This window comes from Vulpes vulpes, chromosome 12 (genome assembly GCF_048418805.1).
Source record: "Vulpes vulpes isolate BD-2025 chromosome 12, VulVul3, whole genome shotgun sequence".
NCBI classification, from domain to species: Eukaryota; Metazoa; Chordata; class Mammalia; order Carnivora; family Canidae; genus Vulpes; species Vulpes vulpes.
The window spans coordinates 94,716,330-94,732,334 of record NC_132791.1 but is presented as its reverse complement, the minus strand read 5'-3'; the positions used below and the strand labels follow the sequence as shown (position 1 = coordinate 94,732,334).

Here is a 16,005-nt window from a genome sequence, read left to right as displayed (position 1 = left end):
ATGAAGTCCAAATCTGCCCACACACTACACATCATCTCCTAAGGGAGCGTCAGAGCCACCAGCAGCCAACAAAATCACCAGACCCTGGGCTCCTGTCACTCCATAGTATGCGATGCTTGGATGAGGTATTTCCTTGACTTAACTTATGCCATTAGCTCCTGGGATGAAGAAGTGTGCCATGGGAAAATCCCATCTTCACACAGTGGAAAACAAAATAATTTTATCTTTCAAACATTGGTTTCTGTATCTTTCTAAAAGCCAAATGAAGAATACATCAATTATCCAGGAAAATAAACTAGAAGTTGTTTCGTAGCTTCCAGGAGGACAAGCTATATAGGGAAGGCAAGTCCACTTTATTTTTTCTCCAGCAAAGCAATTACTGTCCTTTTCTTGGTGTTGGGTGCTCTTGTCACATCTGACACACCAGTTTGATTGCCGAGAGAATGAGCAAAACAATGAGCCCTTAGCACAGGGCTCCCAGAGGCTGCCAGCACCCGAGTGCATTGGGTAAACACTCCACTTTTGGCAGTAGAAAATTAATCTTTTAAACAAAAATGCTTTGTCACAATTCCACTCCTACAAATGAGAGAGAAAAGAGGGAAAGGACTCTGAGCCTTATTTCTTCACAATATGCTAAAGAAAGATATTCAATTAGAATAGATATAGTCAGTGTCCCCATTTACAGATGCCTTCTAGAACACGTAGTCAAGAGGTACAGCTCTGGGAATATGAGAATATGAGGATGTCAAAACATGGGGGGTTTTTTTGGTGTTTTTGACACATTTTTTTCTGCCTAGGCTGATTGTTACCTGCAGTCACATTGGAGAATTAATGACATTAGCCTGGAAAGCCATCTGACGTGGCAATGGGGGTAAAGTTGGAGGCATTCAGAAGGAAATCACTTTAGGAAAGTATTCAAACCACCACAACCATCTTTCTACTCTAAAATATTTTCCTAAGGGCACCTGGATGGCTCAGTTGATTAGGAGTCTGAATCTTGATTTCAGGCCCAGGTCATGATCTCAGGGTCATGAGATTGAGCTCTTAGTCAGGTTCCACACTCAACATGGTTCAGCATGGAACCTTCTTGAGATTCTCTATACCCCTCTCCTTCTGCCCCTCCATCCCTGCATATGCACGCTCTTGTAAAACATATATAATATAATATAATATAATATAATATAATATAATATAATTAATATAATATAATATAATTAATATAATATAATATAATTAATATAATATAATACAATGATTTTCCTTAGAATGGCCCAGAGGAGTGAACTTAGAGTCTCCCAATCTGGTCAAAGGGAAAGCCTTTTCAAGTTGCTTGGCAAGACAGATTCTGGAACCTCAAAGAATGAAGTAGGCTGCCTGCTAGGGATCCTCTCAATAGAGTGCTGGTCACTAAAAGTCTGAGTCACTCATAGTTCACTGAAATCATGAGAAGGGAAAGTATTTTCCAATTTCAAGGGCTGTGGAACAGTTGGTGGTGGTAGTGGGGAGGGGAGGTTTCTGCCAAGAAATAAATTCAATTATATGAGGGGTAGATTCAATTTATATGAGGGATAGATTACAACTGGGGTGCATCTGGCTGTATGGTGTTGAAAGAGATGGATTTTACTTGTGTTTTTACAGTTGTCACCCAGGTCTCTATGACAGCTTAATGGAAATGGAAATCTAAACTAAAATATTGTACATTGCTCACCTTTATAAATAAATTACATTTATGGGATTCAAAGTGAAGAACTATTCTTCCTCTCTTTTATTAGGTGGAAGCAGCCAGACAAAAAGGACTAAAGCAGCTCCCAATACAAGGGATGGGACTGAAAAAAGTCAATGAGGCCGGGACTGTGTGTGAAAAGGATTAGAATTGCATGCCAATAAATGGGATTCTGTTAAAATAAAGAGCTTCAGATGACATTGTTTAAAGAGAGAAAAGGCAAACATCAGTGGGAGAGGATACTTGCAACAGATAGACCCAACAAAGGATTTATAACCTATGTTTAAAGTCCTTCGAGGCAGTCAGAGCAATCAGATTTTAAAATATGAGCAAAAGACTTGCAACAACATTTCACAAAACAAGATATCCAAAAGACCAATAAGCATGTGAAAAGTTACTCAGTGACATTACTCATGAGAGAAATGCACATAATAACATAATTGAGATACTAGCAAATACCGCCCCTATGAACATGCACACACATGTGACCAAGATTTAAAAGACTGAAAACACCAAAACACCAAAACATTCTTTTCTGCAAGAATGCAGGACAAATGACCAAGATTTAAAAGACTGAAAACACCAAAACACCAAAACATTCTTTTCTGCAAGAATGCAGGACAACAGAGACCCTTCTACACTGCCGCTAGGATTGGAAAATGGTACAATCATTTTGGAGAACTGTTAGCAGTTTTGTCTAAAGATGAATAATATATGCAGCTCGGTGATCCAAAAATTTCACTGATAGGTATAAACCCAATAGATGTGAGCCACCAAAACACATGCAAGATTGTTCATAGCCACTTTATTCATTATTACCTCAAACTGGAAATTATCTGAATGACCATTAGTGGTCAAATGAATCAATCATAATATAACCATTCAGTAGAGTACCACAGACTGACAAAGAAAGAAGTACTGAAAAGTGAACAGAATGACTGAAATGTTACAGCAAAATATTGAATGAATGAAGCCAGATAAAAGAAGTACGACACGTGTGTAATTCAATTTATATGAGAAACCAGTCAAAATTAATCTATGATGACAGAAGTCAGAATAAGGGTCACTTTTTTTTTTTTGTTTGCCTGTTTGAGGGAATTATTTATTTATTTATTTATTTAAATTTATTTTTTATTGGTGTTCAATTTGCCAACATACAGAATAACACCCAGTGCTCATCCCATCAAGTGCCCCCCTCAGTGCCCGTCACCCAGTCTCTCCCGCCCCCCGCCCACCTCCCCTTCCACCATCCCTAGTTCATTTCCCAGTTAGGAGTCTCTCGTGTTCTGTCTCCCTCTCTGACATTTCCCATTCATTTTTTCTCCTTTCCCCTTTATTCCCTTTCACTATTTTTTATATTCCCCAAATGAATGAGACCATATAATGGTCACATTTTAGGGAGAGTTACTGCAGGAAGAGCAAAGGAGCCTTCTGAGATGCTGAAAATGTTCTGTATCTTGATCCAGGTGGTGGTTATAATGGATTGTGTGCATGTGTGAAAATTTATTGAGTTGCACACATAGGATATATGTGCTTCTCTCTGTGTGTAAGCTGCACCCTGCTCAGAAAGTTGCAAAGTAGTACAATACTGCTTCTTTTTCTTCTCCAGGTCCTTTTCAGGACTCCAACTCTGCATTTACCATGTTATGGAGGAATCATTTGCATTCTGTATTATTTAAAAGTTGCTTGAAGATAGACACCATATATGTATTCATAATACACATATGAATGAAATGTATTCATTTGTATTTCTCCACTCCTGAGTACAATGCTTGCTCTAGAAAAATTCCTCAATAAATACATATTAAACAATCCCTAAGACACTCTAATCCCATGTAATTCAAACTCTCAATCATGTGTGTTGTTCACCTCCCACCTTATACTTTAGTTGTAAAGGTAAAAACGGGAGCAAACCTGGGTAATCCTTCCAATTGTCGAGGCTTCAGGTGATGAAAATATGTTGAATTTTTCTGCCTGGGGTGACCCTGTTTAAACCAGAGGTTCTCAAGATTGAAGAGCATAACACTCAAGTGAAGGACATATTAAATGTGCAGCTCACCGGCTCTGCTCCCAGAGAGTCTGGTCTACCAGGTTAGGGATGGAGCTCCTGTCTATACTTCTAACAAGCACTCCAGAAAATTCTAATGATGCACACTGTGACAAATGCAGGCTTGGACACACAAAACTTCTGGCTTTGTAGAGATTATAGGAGTATTAACTGAATAACATGACACGCCCCCTCACCTAAAAGGAGACCTCCACAGTTTTAGATTCTCTCCCCTCAGGATATGAGAGTCTCTAGAGAGTCTTTCAAGAGAGGAATTTTTGGAAAACACCTAGATTAAGTGATCTCTCCTGATGCATTAGATTCCACCTTTCTTTGGAAACCAGAAGGAGATACAACATCTCTAATTCAACTAAGGAAACAGCTGTTATGGCTGAGCATCCACTTCTGAGGTAACGTGTTACTGCACATTGGAAAAAGAAGGAAGCTCTGTGAGGTTCATTGAGAGATTTTTCTTTTTTCAAAAAATGATATTCAGGGAAATTTTTGCCAATTCTTTTTTCAAGATAGAGGTCTTAAGGCCATGACAGACTGACAAGCAGCTGAAAACTCCAAATCAAGACTGGCACCTTGTCCCCAGTTTCCATCAGTGAGTTGAAAGTGGGTTGTCAGATTCAACGTTTCCCTTATGTTGAATTATTTTGTCAAGTAAATGGTGTTCTTTGGAGAAAATATACAAAAACAAGGGAGATCCATTAAGTATAAAAGTTAAATTTCTCTTCTCTAGGCCCCGAAATATATATATATGTATATATATTCCATATATATTATATATACTTATATGTATGTGTCTATTATATATGCTTTGTATGTACACATATTATATATACTTTATGCATATGTATATATACATATACATGTATATATATATACACACTATATATATATACATTTTTATATATATATACACATACACAAAAATATATGTGTATATATAAAGAAAGACAGAGAGAGAGAGAACGTTACCAAATCTGCAGATAGTGGGTTATGTTTTACCATAGCTACTACTCTCTAGAGAAACCACTCAGAATGTAGGCACCCCTGTAATATGTCTGGGTTGATGTATCTATAATGCAAAACCAACAAATTAAATATAAATAGAGAGATAAATAAGTATATGGACCAGCCACGTGCAAACACATGAACATCCGTCACGAGCAAGTGCGTGGCCGTCCAGGAAAATTTACTTTAGTTCCTCTGACTGGAATATAACAAATAGCTTTTTAGTTTTGCTTAGTCATCTATTCCTTCCTAATGCAGACAAGGAAAATATTCTTGAAAAGCAGCTGTGAATGGGTAGTGACAAGTGGTTTCCTGTGGTCTAAGAACAAGACAGCAATTACTGCCTGTTACGTTCTTTTAAATTCCAGAGGCAAAGGAAGTTCGATAATGTTGTATTGGCTTCACAGTTATTGAACGAAGAGGAGGAGTCTTGAGATAAAACAGGGTTGTTGTTTTTTCTTTCCTTTTAGAATGAAGTTATAAATATATCTCCACAGACAATACGAAATATCAGGGGAATCTCTGAGCTTCAACATGGCTCCCTATTATCTCTTTAGACAATATAAACGGTAGAAATTCCAGAATTAAAGGCAAATGTGAACTTTCCCCAAAGAAGTCCCAGTAGTGCTGGTTTCCCTGGGAAGCCTGGTGCTGGTCCTTAACCTCTTGAGGCCTTCATCCTTGCATTGGGAGCCTTCTGAAAATACTTCTGGTCTGCTGACTCTGGGTTCTGATCTGCTGCAATGAACTTTTTGGGAAGAAAGAGCTGGAATCCCAGAAAGTAAAATTTAGATGAGAGAGTTTATCCTCTGTGGGCTCAGGCCTCTGAATCTTCTCTTCTCTTCCTTCCATGTCCAATATTGTAATTACTGGGTAAAGCAGGTTCTATCTTTGGGATTCAAGCAGAGCAGATGGGAGCAGAGGGAGTCAAGAAAAGACTTGAGGGAAAAGGTGAAGGCTGAAGAAAAGCCACAGGAGATGGAAAAGTGTGAGTGAACATCCACCGGCAGTTCCACCAGCTCAAATTCTAGAATGGTCAAAATGTCTTCACTCAGGAATATGCGTGCAGGCATCACCTCGGAGAGACCACCCTGTCTAAAGGAGTGTACCCCCACAGTCACAACCTTCCATTCTGCACTTTGAGAATTCCATTGTCTTCTTCATGGCATTTATCACTGCCTAAAATCATATCACATATTTATTTCCTTGTTTATTTATATTCCTTGTTCCTGTCTCCCTCATTCTCAATGAGGTGAGGGCCTGCATCTCATTTATTGCTGACTTTCCAAAGGTTGGAACAGTGCTGCACATAATAGGTGCTCAGTAAATACTAGTTGAGCTAATGAATGAAGCTCATAGATGGATCGATGGGGTCAGGCTTCTGCATGTCCCTGTGTCTCTAGGGGGATACCCCAGGCAGCACATACCTGAGGCTCAGAGTCCAAGAGCTAGGATGAAAAATAGATTGGGTTTGCCTGGGATTGTGGGGATTCTAGAGATGAGAGACTTTTAGTGCCAAGGCTGAGAAAGTCCTGGGCAAACTTGAACAAGTTGGTCATTCTCCCTAGACTTCTGAAGGTCTTTGATACCTTACATGAAAGGAGAATGGGGTCAAAGTATTTACCATCCCTTCAAGGTCACCCCAAGCTGGCTTATCTTCTGACTGAAAGTCATGGCTCCTCTCAGGTCTTCTGTACAGTCTCAATCACTATGTCTCTGGTGCCTTGGATGGCAATAGCTCAGCTGCTACTAAGCCCAAGTATCCACACCATCCCTTGTGGTTCTTCTCTACTCTACACCTTAATAAATAGTTCTTTTCCAAATAAATCTTCCAGAATTACCTAAAGTTGAGTGAACCACTGTTTCCTATGGGGACCCTTGACTGGCAGGAGAAAATGGGAACCATAGAAATAAGCCTCCTGAGAAACCATTAATATGCAAGGATATTTAACTTCTCAGCCTCTTGGTTCCCCTTCTATGAATCTGTGGCCATTCCACAGGGTGGTTAAAAGAAGTGATTAAGAAAACCTGCTGAAGGCTGTTTGTTAGCTTATCAAAAGCACTTCACACTACCTTTTAGCCACTGTTACTTGTTGTTATACCTTTGCTCTTCACAACAGAACAACCAGGGAAGGAGCCAGCTTGCCCCAGGTTTGATAAGGGCCCCAGGTTTTCACCTCTCCAAAGGACATGAAATAATAGGCAGAAATACTCCAGATTTAAAAATCCAAACATGCATGAATTGCTATTCTCTTAATATTGTTACTTCAGGGCCTTGAGTGAAACCCTTAATGTTCTACACATTCTAAGCTTTAGTGGTAAGTTTGATGTCTGTTTTAGGGGAAGGTAAAGAGGTGGAGACTGTAAGTCTGCAGGGAACCCCCTACCTGTTGGATAAACCCACACCTCCCCACCAGGCCAAGCTGCTGAAAGAAGCAAGAAATCAACAGGCCATAAAATGAAACTATTTTGAAGTCAAGAAAAAGGTTCTCCATTTCTGATTTAAAGATGCTGTAAGCTGTCTGCAGACCTTAGGTAAAAACAGGCCATTGAGAATGTCCCCAGGGGGAGGATAAGCATGGAGGCTGAATATTAACAGCTAAAACAGTATTTTTTCATTATAAGAAATAAAGTAAGTACAAGCAAGAACATGATAATTCCTTGATGAAATAAGACAATTTAGGAAAGACAGAAAGGTGGACAGGGCTCTCATCTTATTCTAAAGTGGATGAAAACACACACAATATAGGAGCACAAAAGGCTTTGCACATAACTAAGAAAAATGAGAATAAAGAAGGAATATATGGGAAATAATGAACACTAAAGTTCATAACAGCAAGGCCCACATTAATTCATGTTGTAATGTGTTACAAATAAGGACACCTTCTGAGTTTTCAAGAGGACATGGATTTTGTGGGGGAAACTATGTCCTCTTGAAAATCCATGTCCTCTTGAAAACTCAGAATGTGTCCTTATTTGAAAACAGGGTCTTTGTGGATGTATTTAGTGAAGGGTCTCAAGGTGAAATCTTTCTGGATTTAGAGCTCACCCTAAGTATGATTACTGGTATCCTTGTAGGAGAAAGGAGAGGAAGACTTGGACATAAAGAGATTCACAGGGACACATGGCCACATGAAGGTGGATGCAAAGATTGGCAAGACGCCTCCCCCCCAAGACAAGGACCATGGGGAGAAGGAAAAAGCTGGAGGAGACAAGTCTCTCCTAGAACCACTGAAGGGAGCATGGCCCAGCCAACACCTTGATCTCAGATTTCTAACCTCTAGAATTGTGATGTAACAAATTTCCATTGTTTTGAGCCATCAGTTTGTAGTAATATGTTACAGCAACTCTAGGACACTAGTGCACACATCAAAGTTGTCTACATAGTTTATACAGCAGGAGCTCAATAAATATGGATGCCCCAACAAGTCATCTGGATGAATTTGCTGTACTGTAAAGCATGGACAGAGGTACCACCATGCTTACATCGTGCTCTTGTCTCACAGTGAAGATCCAGCACTTCACGCTTCCTGTTTTAAATTTTGCAACCAGCGCACTTCATGTAGAAAGAACACAGGGTTCAGAATATGGAACCATCAGGCTGAGATTGACGTACCTGCTAATCAAACCCGTCATTCCATTTCCAAACCACTCATTCCAGTGAGAATCACTAATTACACCCATTAGGAGGCTTTATCCAGCACTGCAGGGATGTTTATATCAGCGGCATCTCTCTCAAACAGGGCCCTATGAAGATGATTCTATGCTGAATCTTTGTAAGGGTGTAGGTATAGCCCCAGACCTCGGGCATCCATCTATGCAGGTGGAATCCTAGCATTCGACCCCTTGGCTGGGAATATTTTTACTCTCTCCAATATCCCAGTGTACTTCTTGTAGCCCTGGTGATAATTCTTGTCTCCCTTTCCCTGCCTACCTCTTTCCCTGCTCCTGAAGCTGTGGCTTCCAAGCCCACTTTTCTGTTCTTAGGTTGCACTAGTTCTTTCATCACCACAATTCTGATCTGACGCCAAGTTGACCACACTTGTGGTTGATTACTGTGCTAATATTTTCCATTTGCCTCTCCCTGTCACTGACTGCCCTTCTCCTGGGCTCCAGGGCATCAGCCTCAATGGTTTGCATGAGCCAGGCCCCCTTGTCGTAGCTTCTCGTTAAATAGAGGAGGTACTGCCAGGAAACTGGAGGGTGGGAGGAAAGACAGGTCAGATCAGGGTATTGATTCCCCTCCATGTGCCCTCTGTGCCAGCCCTCTGTCTCTGTCTCTGCAGCCACAGCTCCTGCTGGAGACCCCCTTGCAAGGCTAGATATCCATTGGTCCTTCGGGCCTGGGGCTGTAGACTGCTTTCTGCTGGTGTCAGTCCCTGCAGTGCCCCCTCTCCCAGGGGATCCCTCAACTCTGTCCCCACATCTATAAACAGTGCCCCTAATAAACTCTTTCCACTTGTACCTCTGATACAGTTCTCAATATTAATCCTGATTTGCACATTTAATACTTTGCCTAGCTACAGATGTTAACCACACACACACACACACACACACACATACACACACACTATCTATATCATAGGAAGAATTTGGCTTCAGAATCACACATCCCTTAAATAAACAGTCATGTTATTGGATTGCTATGTTCATCTGAGTTATTCAGTCTCTTTGAGTCCCAGTTCAGTCATCTGTGAAACAAGACCATATACCTTGTGGGGGTTATGAGGAAACTGAAATGAACTAACATGAGCATTTTCTATGTGCCTTTCATCTCCTCATTCAGCTTCCTACAAATATTCCAGACCGTGTCTAACCTGCTTCCATGTGCTATCGGGTATGGCCCCTGCTGACCAGTCTCTTTTTTTTTTTTTAAGGCTGGCATTTGCATGGTCCTGTCCACATATCAAATAAGGATTCACCCAAGGAGCACCTGGGTGGCTCAGTGGTTGAGCATCTGCCTTTGGCTCAGGTCCTGATTCCAGGGTCCTGGGATCGAATCCCATAACAGACTCCCCGGGGGAGCCTGCTTTTTCCTCTGCCTATGTCTCTGCCTCTCTCTCTATGTGTTTCCCATGAATAAATAAACAAAATATTTTATAAATAGATAGATAGATAGATAGATAGATAGATGATAGATAAAATTTTTAAAAAAGGATTCACCCAAGCCTCAGTGCCTCCACATCAAGTAGGATGGATACGCTATTGGGACAGACAGACAAGTGAAGTGGCCTGTCCACAGTCATCAAAATTCCGATGTCAGTCTGTCATCTCTTATGCTGGGGCTTTGTTCTCACTCTGTTGCCTCCATTCTCCTAGAGGAGATCCCACCCACCATGGGGTTTCTGGTTTGTTCTGCTGAGTGTGCGATATGCCTGAGAAGACAATGACAATGACAGCTTTTGTCACCAGCCATGGGGCAGGGTGGGAGAGGTTAGAAAAGAAACTGTGGAGGAAGTGACTGTGGGCACAGAACCAGCCCCCATGCCTTGCACACGATGACTTGAACGGAAACAGATTCGCTTCTTAAATTGATGAATTGGCAGATGGACACCCAGCTGCTGGGTGTTTCCATCCTGATTGAAAAGCCTGCGTGACATGACCATGAGCGTGTCATGCAGAAACTAGTCCTAAATAAGACCCTGTTCGTCCCTCAGCCCTTAAGAATTGTGCCTCTGTGGGCAGAGCAATGCAAGACAGGATATGGGTAAACTAAGGCTGGTCTGGAATGAATGCAAAGTTATCATTTCACAAGTAAGGGAAAAGTGGCATCCATCCCCAAGATTTCTGAAAAAAAAAAGAGAAATTAATTCAGAAAATATGAGCAAAGACAGAATAGAAGGGAAAAAATTCTTAAGATTTGCTATTGGAGACTTCACTTTTAAGATTCATTACAGCAAAACAAAAAGGCAAAGAAACATTAATATCTCTTTCATGAACTATATAAAAGTAAATAAACCCATAAAAGGCGGTTAAAGAAAGACTCCAGTCTATTCTGTCACCAAAAAATCTTTAAGGAGGACATAGCTTACTTTTAACAAACTCCAAAGCCCCAAATTCAAAAAAGTTTAGAAAGAGTTGTTACAACTACTTTGGAATTTAATTTTTAAATTGAATCTATTTATTTTTTTAAAAAACCCTGAATTTACAGAAAACAGATAAAATGGTGAATAATAAAGATTGTGATTGGTTCTATGTTCAGCAAAGGAACCTCCTCCAAACATAACTGCTGTGCCCAGTCCATGGCTAACACTGATGCCCAGGGTCCATCATCCAGACTGACACTTAACACAGAATGACAGATCACCCATACCCATAATTCATCAGAAAAGCTCTATCTCATAAAAGCAGCATATGCTCACTGCCAAAAGCTGAAAAAAAGCAGGGAAAATCACACAGCAAAACAAATGAAAATAGTCACTGATTTCACATTCCAGAGGTGCTCATTGTTAACATTGGGGAATGCCTTCCCATAGTTTTATAGTTCTTATATCAATAAAATAAATGAAAAAATAAGATTTAAATACATGTGAATATAAATAAATACTGTGAAATACAAAGAAAGTAAATATGAAGTTGTACAATATGAGTCCATTTTATTTCATCTCTATCATAGTTTATCAGTCTCCTATTATTACTCAGGGTGATCTTCTCAAATATTTCTGTTATAAAATTAACAAAGTTCTGTTTTTAACATTTAAAATAAATTTAGGCTTTGTAACTTGGTATAGCCTATGTGAAGGTTTCTCAAAAAAAATTGAAAGCAATGTGAAGGTTTCTCAAAAAAAATTATGAATGAAACTACTAATATGATCCAGCAATTCCACTTTGGGGAATATACCCAAAGGGGGTGAAAACACTACCTGGAAAAATATCGGCACTCCTGTGTTCATAGCAACATTATTTACATTAGCCCAGACATGGAAACAATGTTAAGTGTGGATGAATGGATAAAGAAGATGTGAGATATATATAGATAGAGTATTGTTCAGCTATTAAAAAAGGAAATCCTGCCATTCGCAACAACATGGATGAATCTTGAAGGCATTATGCTAAGTGAAATAAGTAGACAGAGAAAGACAAATATTGCATGATCTCACTTACATGTGGATTCTAAAACAAACCAAACTCATAGGAAAAGAGGAATACCTGGGTGGCTCAGTGGTTGAGCATCCTTCAGCTCAGGGTGTGATCCAGGAGTCCCGAGATCGAGTCCCACATCTGGCTCTCTGGGTGGAGCCTGCTTCTCCCTCTGCCTGTGTCTCTCCCTCTCTCCCTCTCCCTCTCCCTCTCCCTCTCCCTCTCTCTCTCTCTCTCTCTATCTCTCTCTCTCTCTCCTCTGTGTGTGTGTGTGGTGTCTCATGAATAAATAAAAAATAAAATCTTAAAAAGAAACCTCATAGGAAAAGAAATCAGACTTGTGAATACCAGAGGTGGTAGAGAGGGAGAGGGGGAATTGGAGAAAAGTGTTCAAAAGGCACAAGCTTCCAGTTATAATATAAATATGTAGTAGAAGTAGAGTGTACAACATGATAATTATATCTAAAACTGCTACATGATCTATAAGAAAGACGTTACAAGAGTAGTTTCTAAAAGTTCTTACAAGGAGAATTTTTTTCCTTTAATTTTTTTTCTTATTTCTTTTTTTATTGTATCAATATGAAAATTGGGTGTTAGTTGAAACTATTGTGGTAATCATTTCACAATATATGTAAGTCAAACCATCATACTGTGTGCTAAAACTTGTACAGTGACATATCTCAATTATTTCTCAATAAAACTAGAAAAAAAAGTTAGTCTCCTGACCCTAAGTAAAAAGAAACACCAAAAAACTAAACAACCAAATTCCATGCCATGTTTCTACAAACTTTCCATGTTATTGTAGACCCCAGAAGCTTTGCATGTGCTATTTCCTCCATTTTAAATGCTCCCTTCCTTCTGTTCATCTGACTACAAATTCTGGCTTTTTGTGAAGGGTCCTTGACAACTCAGTCCCATATATTTTCATTAAAGAAAAAGAAAAACCTTACACTTCATTCCCAGAAAGGAATAATATAAGAAGCATAATTCAAGGTTATTCTCTTCTCCCTTGCTCAGTGCTTCTAAGAGGTATCATGTAAAAATATAATATTAGTGAACCCATCTATCTCGAGTGGATGGAGTTAATGCTAAAGCTCAGGCTTTCTTGTGACTTCCTTCTCTTGGACTCTTCCTTGCTTTAGTTGTACTTGAAATTAGAGGGGGCTGGCTATGGTCATATGTCTGACTAAGTAAATGCATTTCAAACTCAGTTATCTTCTTGCTTCAACCCACAGGTCTTCACATAAAGCCATAAGTGGGTTTTTAATAGCTATCTGATTTGTATGCATTGAAGTCTGTATACACTGGGCGCCTAGGTGGCTCAGTCATTTGGGCGTTCAACTCTTGGTTTCAGCTCAGATCATGATCTCAGAGTCATGAGGTTGGGTCCCACATCAGGCTGCATGCTCAGTGAGGAGTCTGCTTGAGATTCTCTCTCTCCTCCTTCTCCTGCCCCTCCTCCAGTCATGCTCACTCTCTCTCTCTCTAAAATAAGTAAATCTTTAAAAAACAATCTGTATATGCCCCAGTGTTGTGAACTGATTTAAAACTCAGAAGCTCTCCCTGAACCACATCCCTCATAACAGAATTAATCTTTTACACAACAAAAGTAATCTTTAACAAAATTAATCTTCAGTAGCACTGAACACTGAATTACAATTATTTGTTCATATATGCATATTTCTTTTCAGTCAGAAAATTCCTTAGAGCAAAAACCATGTCTAATTTATCTTTTTATTTCCAGCATAGTACCTGACACATAAGAGCCACTTAGCAAAAATTTTTTAAATAAACAAATGACAAATTGTTAATAGTGTCACATATTTTAAGCAGACCAATTCTTATCTAGGTGATTTCCTAGAAATATTAGATTATTATAATCATAATAAGTCCCTATAACAATGATTCTTACACTTAAGTATGTTTCAGAATCATAAGGAATATAATGTAATTGCTGGGCCACCAGAGTTTCTGATTAGCAGTCTGGGACCCCAGGATTTATATTTCTAACAAGCTCCGGGGTGATGGTGATGCTGTTGCTCTGGAGTCTACATTTGGAGAACTACTGTTCTAGAACAAAATTTTCAAAACCATCATCAGTATTACCTCTGGTGTTTGCTAAATTTCCAAATGCCACTACGATATTCTGATTCAGAAACGTGGACATGATTCTATTGCAACAAATTTCATGTGTGATTCTATTGAAGCAAATCCATTCACAGGCAATTGGAAATTACTGGACTTGAGCCACACTCACAAGTAAACTTTGGAATGAGATTGTAAAGAGTAATTTCCTCTCCATTGTTTTCTGTGACTTAGCCAAATGATTGAGCAACCAAAACAATTTTCGGCGGGGGGGGGGGGGGGGGGGGGGGATGGGAATCTACTTTGTATTTTTGGATAAACTTTACTATTTAGTTACTGACTTCATCATACACGATAGAACTCTATTCTTCTAAACTTTCTGATCTGGATATAGCAAACCTCAGAGTAACAATCTCCTAATCGACAAATATTAACTAGATACTTATTAAGCAAAAATCACTATGGAGGCTCCAACAGAGAAGGAAGGAAGGAAGGAAGGAAGGAAGGAAAGAAGGAAGGAAGGAAGGAAGGAAAGAGAGAGAGAGAAAGAAAGAAAGAAAGAAAGAAAGAAAGAAAGAGAAAGAAAGAGAAAGAAAAGAAAGAAAGAAATGTTTCGTTGTCTTCTAGAAGGATCTCATGAGCTGGTTGTGAAGATAAAAAGTAGATATATTTTTTTAAAAAGATAGCTAAAAATTCCAAATAACAAATGATAATTATCAAAGAATGCAGGTATGGAATGCTAAGGTAACTTGGAGGGAAAGGAGAGTGGATCTCCAAAGCTGGCAAAGTAAAGAGAAATCATCTGAAGGAGAAGGCACTCCACAGTAGCATCTGAAGACAGAATTTGAGAAGGATTATGCCTAGAATAAAGTTCCAAAGAGAGTTTGCAACTCAAGTCTATTGCAAAAGGAAAGTCCTAGTGATAGAAGTAGGACATCTTGACTTCTATAGAAACAGCAAGGGTATCTTTGTCAATTAGCTATTGGCGCTTTTTTGCAAATGACATTGCTCTGGAATAGTACGAATGATTCCTCTGTGCCATCTGGCATTTTCTGGCTAAGAACAGCTCTTGTGCTGAAACGCAAAAATGGTAGCAGTGAAAATAGCACAGAGAAAATGGTGGCCTGTGTTTACTGACATGTCTTGGCATGTAAAAGTAAGAGTCAAGAGCTGCTAGACTTTATAGAAACCACATTCATTTTAGGGAGCCCTGAGGTGCTGGAATGCCTTTCTCCGCTATGCAATAAAGTTATTCAGTACTTATTGCCTTTGGGAAAAGAATTTCAAGTAGAAATTAAATAAACCTCTGAAGAATAATAGCCCTTGATTTAATTTTGAAGCAGGCGTATGTGTGACCACCCATCCTTTAATTTATTGGAGCAACGAGACCATCAAGGGGTTCCTTAGTTATTGAAAATCTTGTAAGAACTACCTAAAATAAGCCTTTAAGACAATCTTCTATTCATCCCATCAGTGAATATGGGACCACATATTTTGATTCATGAAATCAGAAATAGAAAATATTGAATATTTCTAAATTGTAGATTCAGAAATAGAAAATATTGAATATTTCTAAATCAAAGGCAGGATGCACTAAAATAAGAGAATTGCTTTAGTATTTACACAAATAGGGACTAGCTGTGGATGAATACTGAAAAGGCTAATCATTGCCTAGCTGCCTCCACATTCTTACAAAAGTTCTGTTCCATCTACAGCATCAGTTAAGGGATACAAGCTGACCACTGTGTTTTTAACAATAAACTAATTTGGAAAGCAGCCCTATAGGAAATGGTAGACACAACTTAACTCTAGTCAATCAGATTCTTTCTCATAAAATGTTGGATTTGGCACACTGAGTGATTGAGTCAGTTACTCTCCGGAGCCAAGGCAAAGTCATGTAGACTTGAGGCTGCTGCCATGTTGAGCCATAAGCAGAGGACCCAGTGAGTGTGATAAGAGATCCATGTGCTTGGATTGAGAATATGTTTTATTAAGTATTCATAATCACCTTCAATGTTTTTTCCTTGATCAAAATGAATCTTAGGTGAAT

The 16,005-nt window shown here is 39.2% G+C and overlaps 1 protein-coding gene across 1 annotated transcript in view; it reads right to left on the bottom strand.

Moving 5' to 3' along the window:
* The window catches only part of F13A1 (coagulation factor XIII A chain), a 407,954-nt gene that overhangs the window by 331,396 nt on the left and 60,553 nt on the right, over positions 1 to 16,005 (bottom strand). The window lies entirely within an intron of this gene.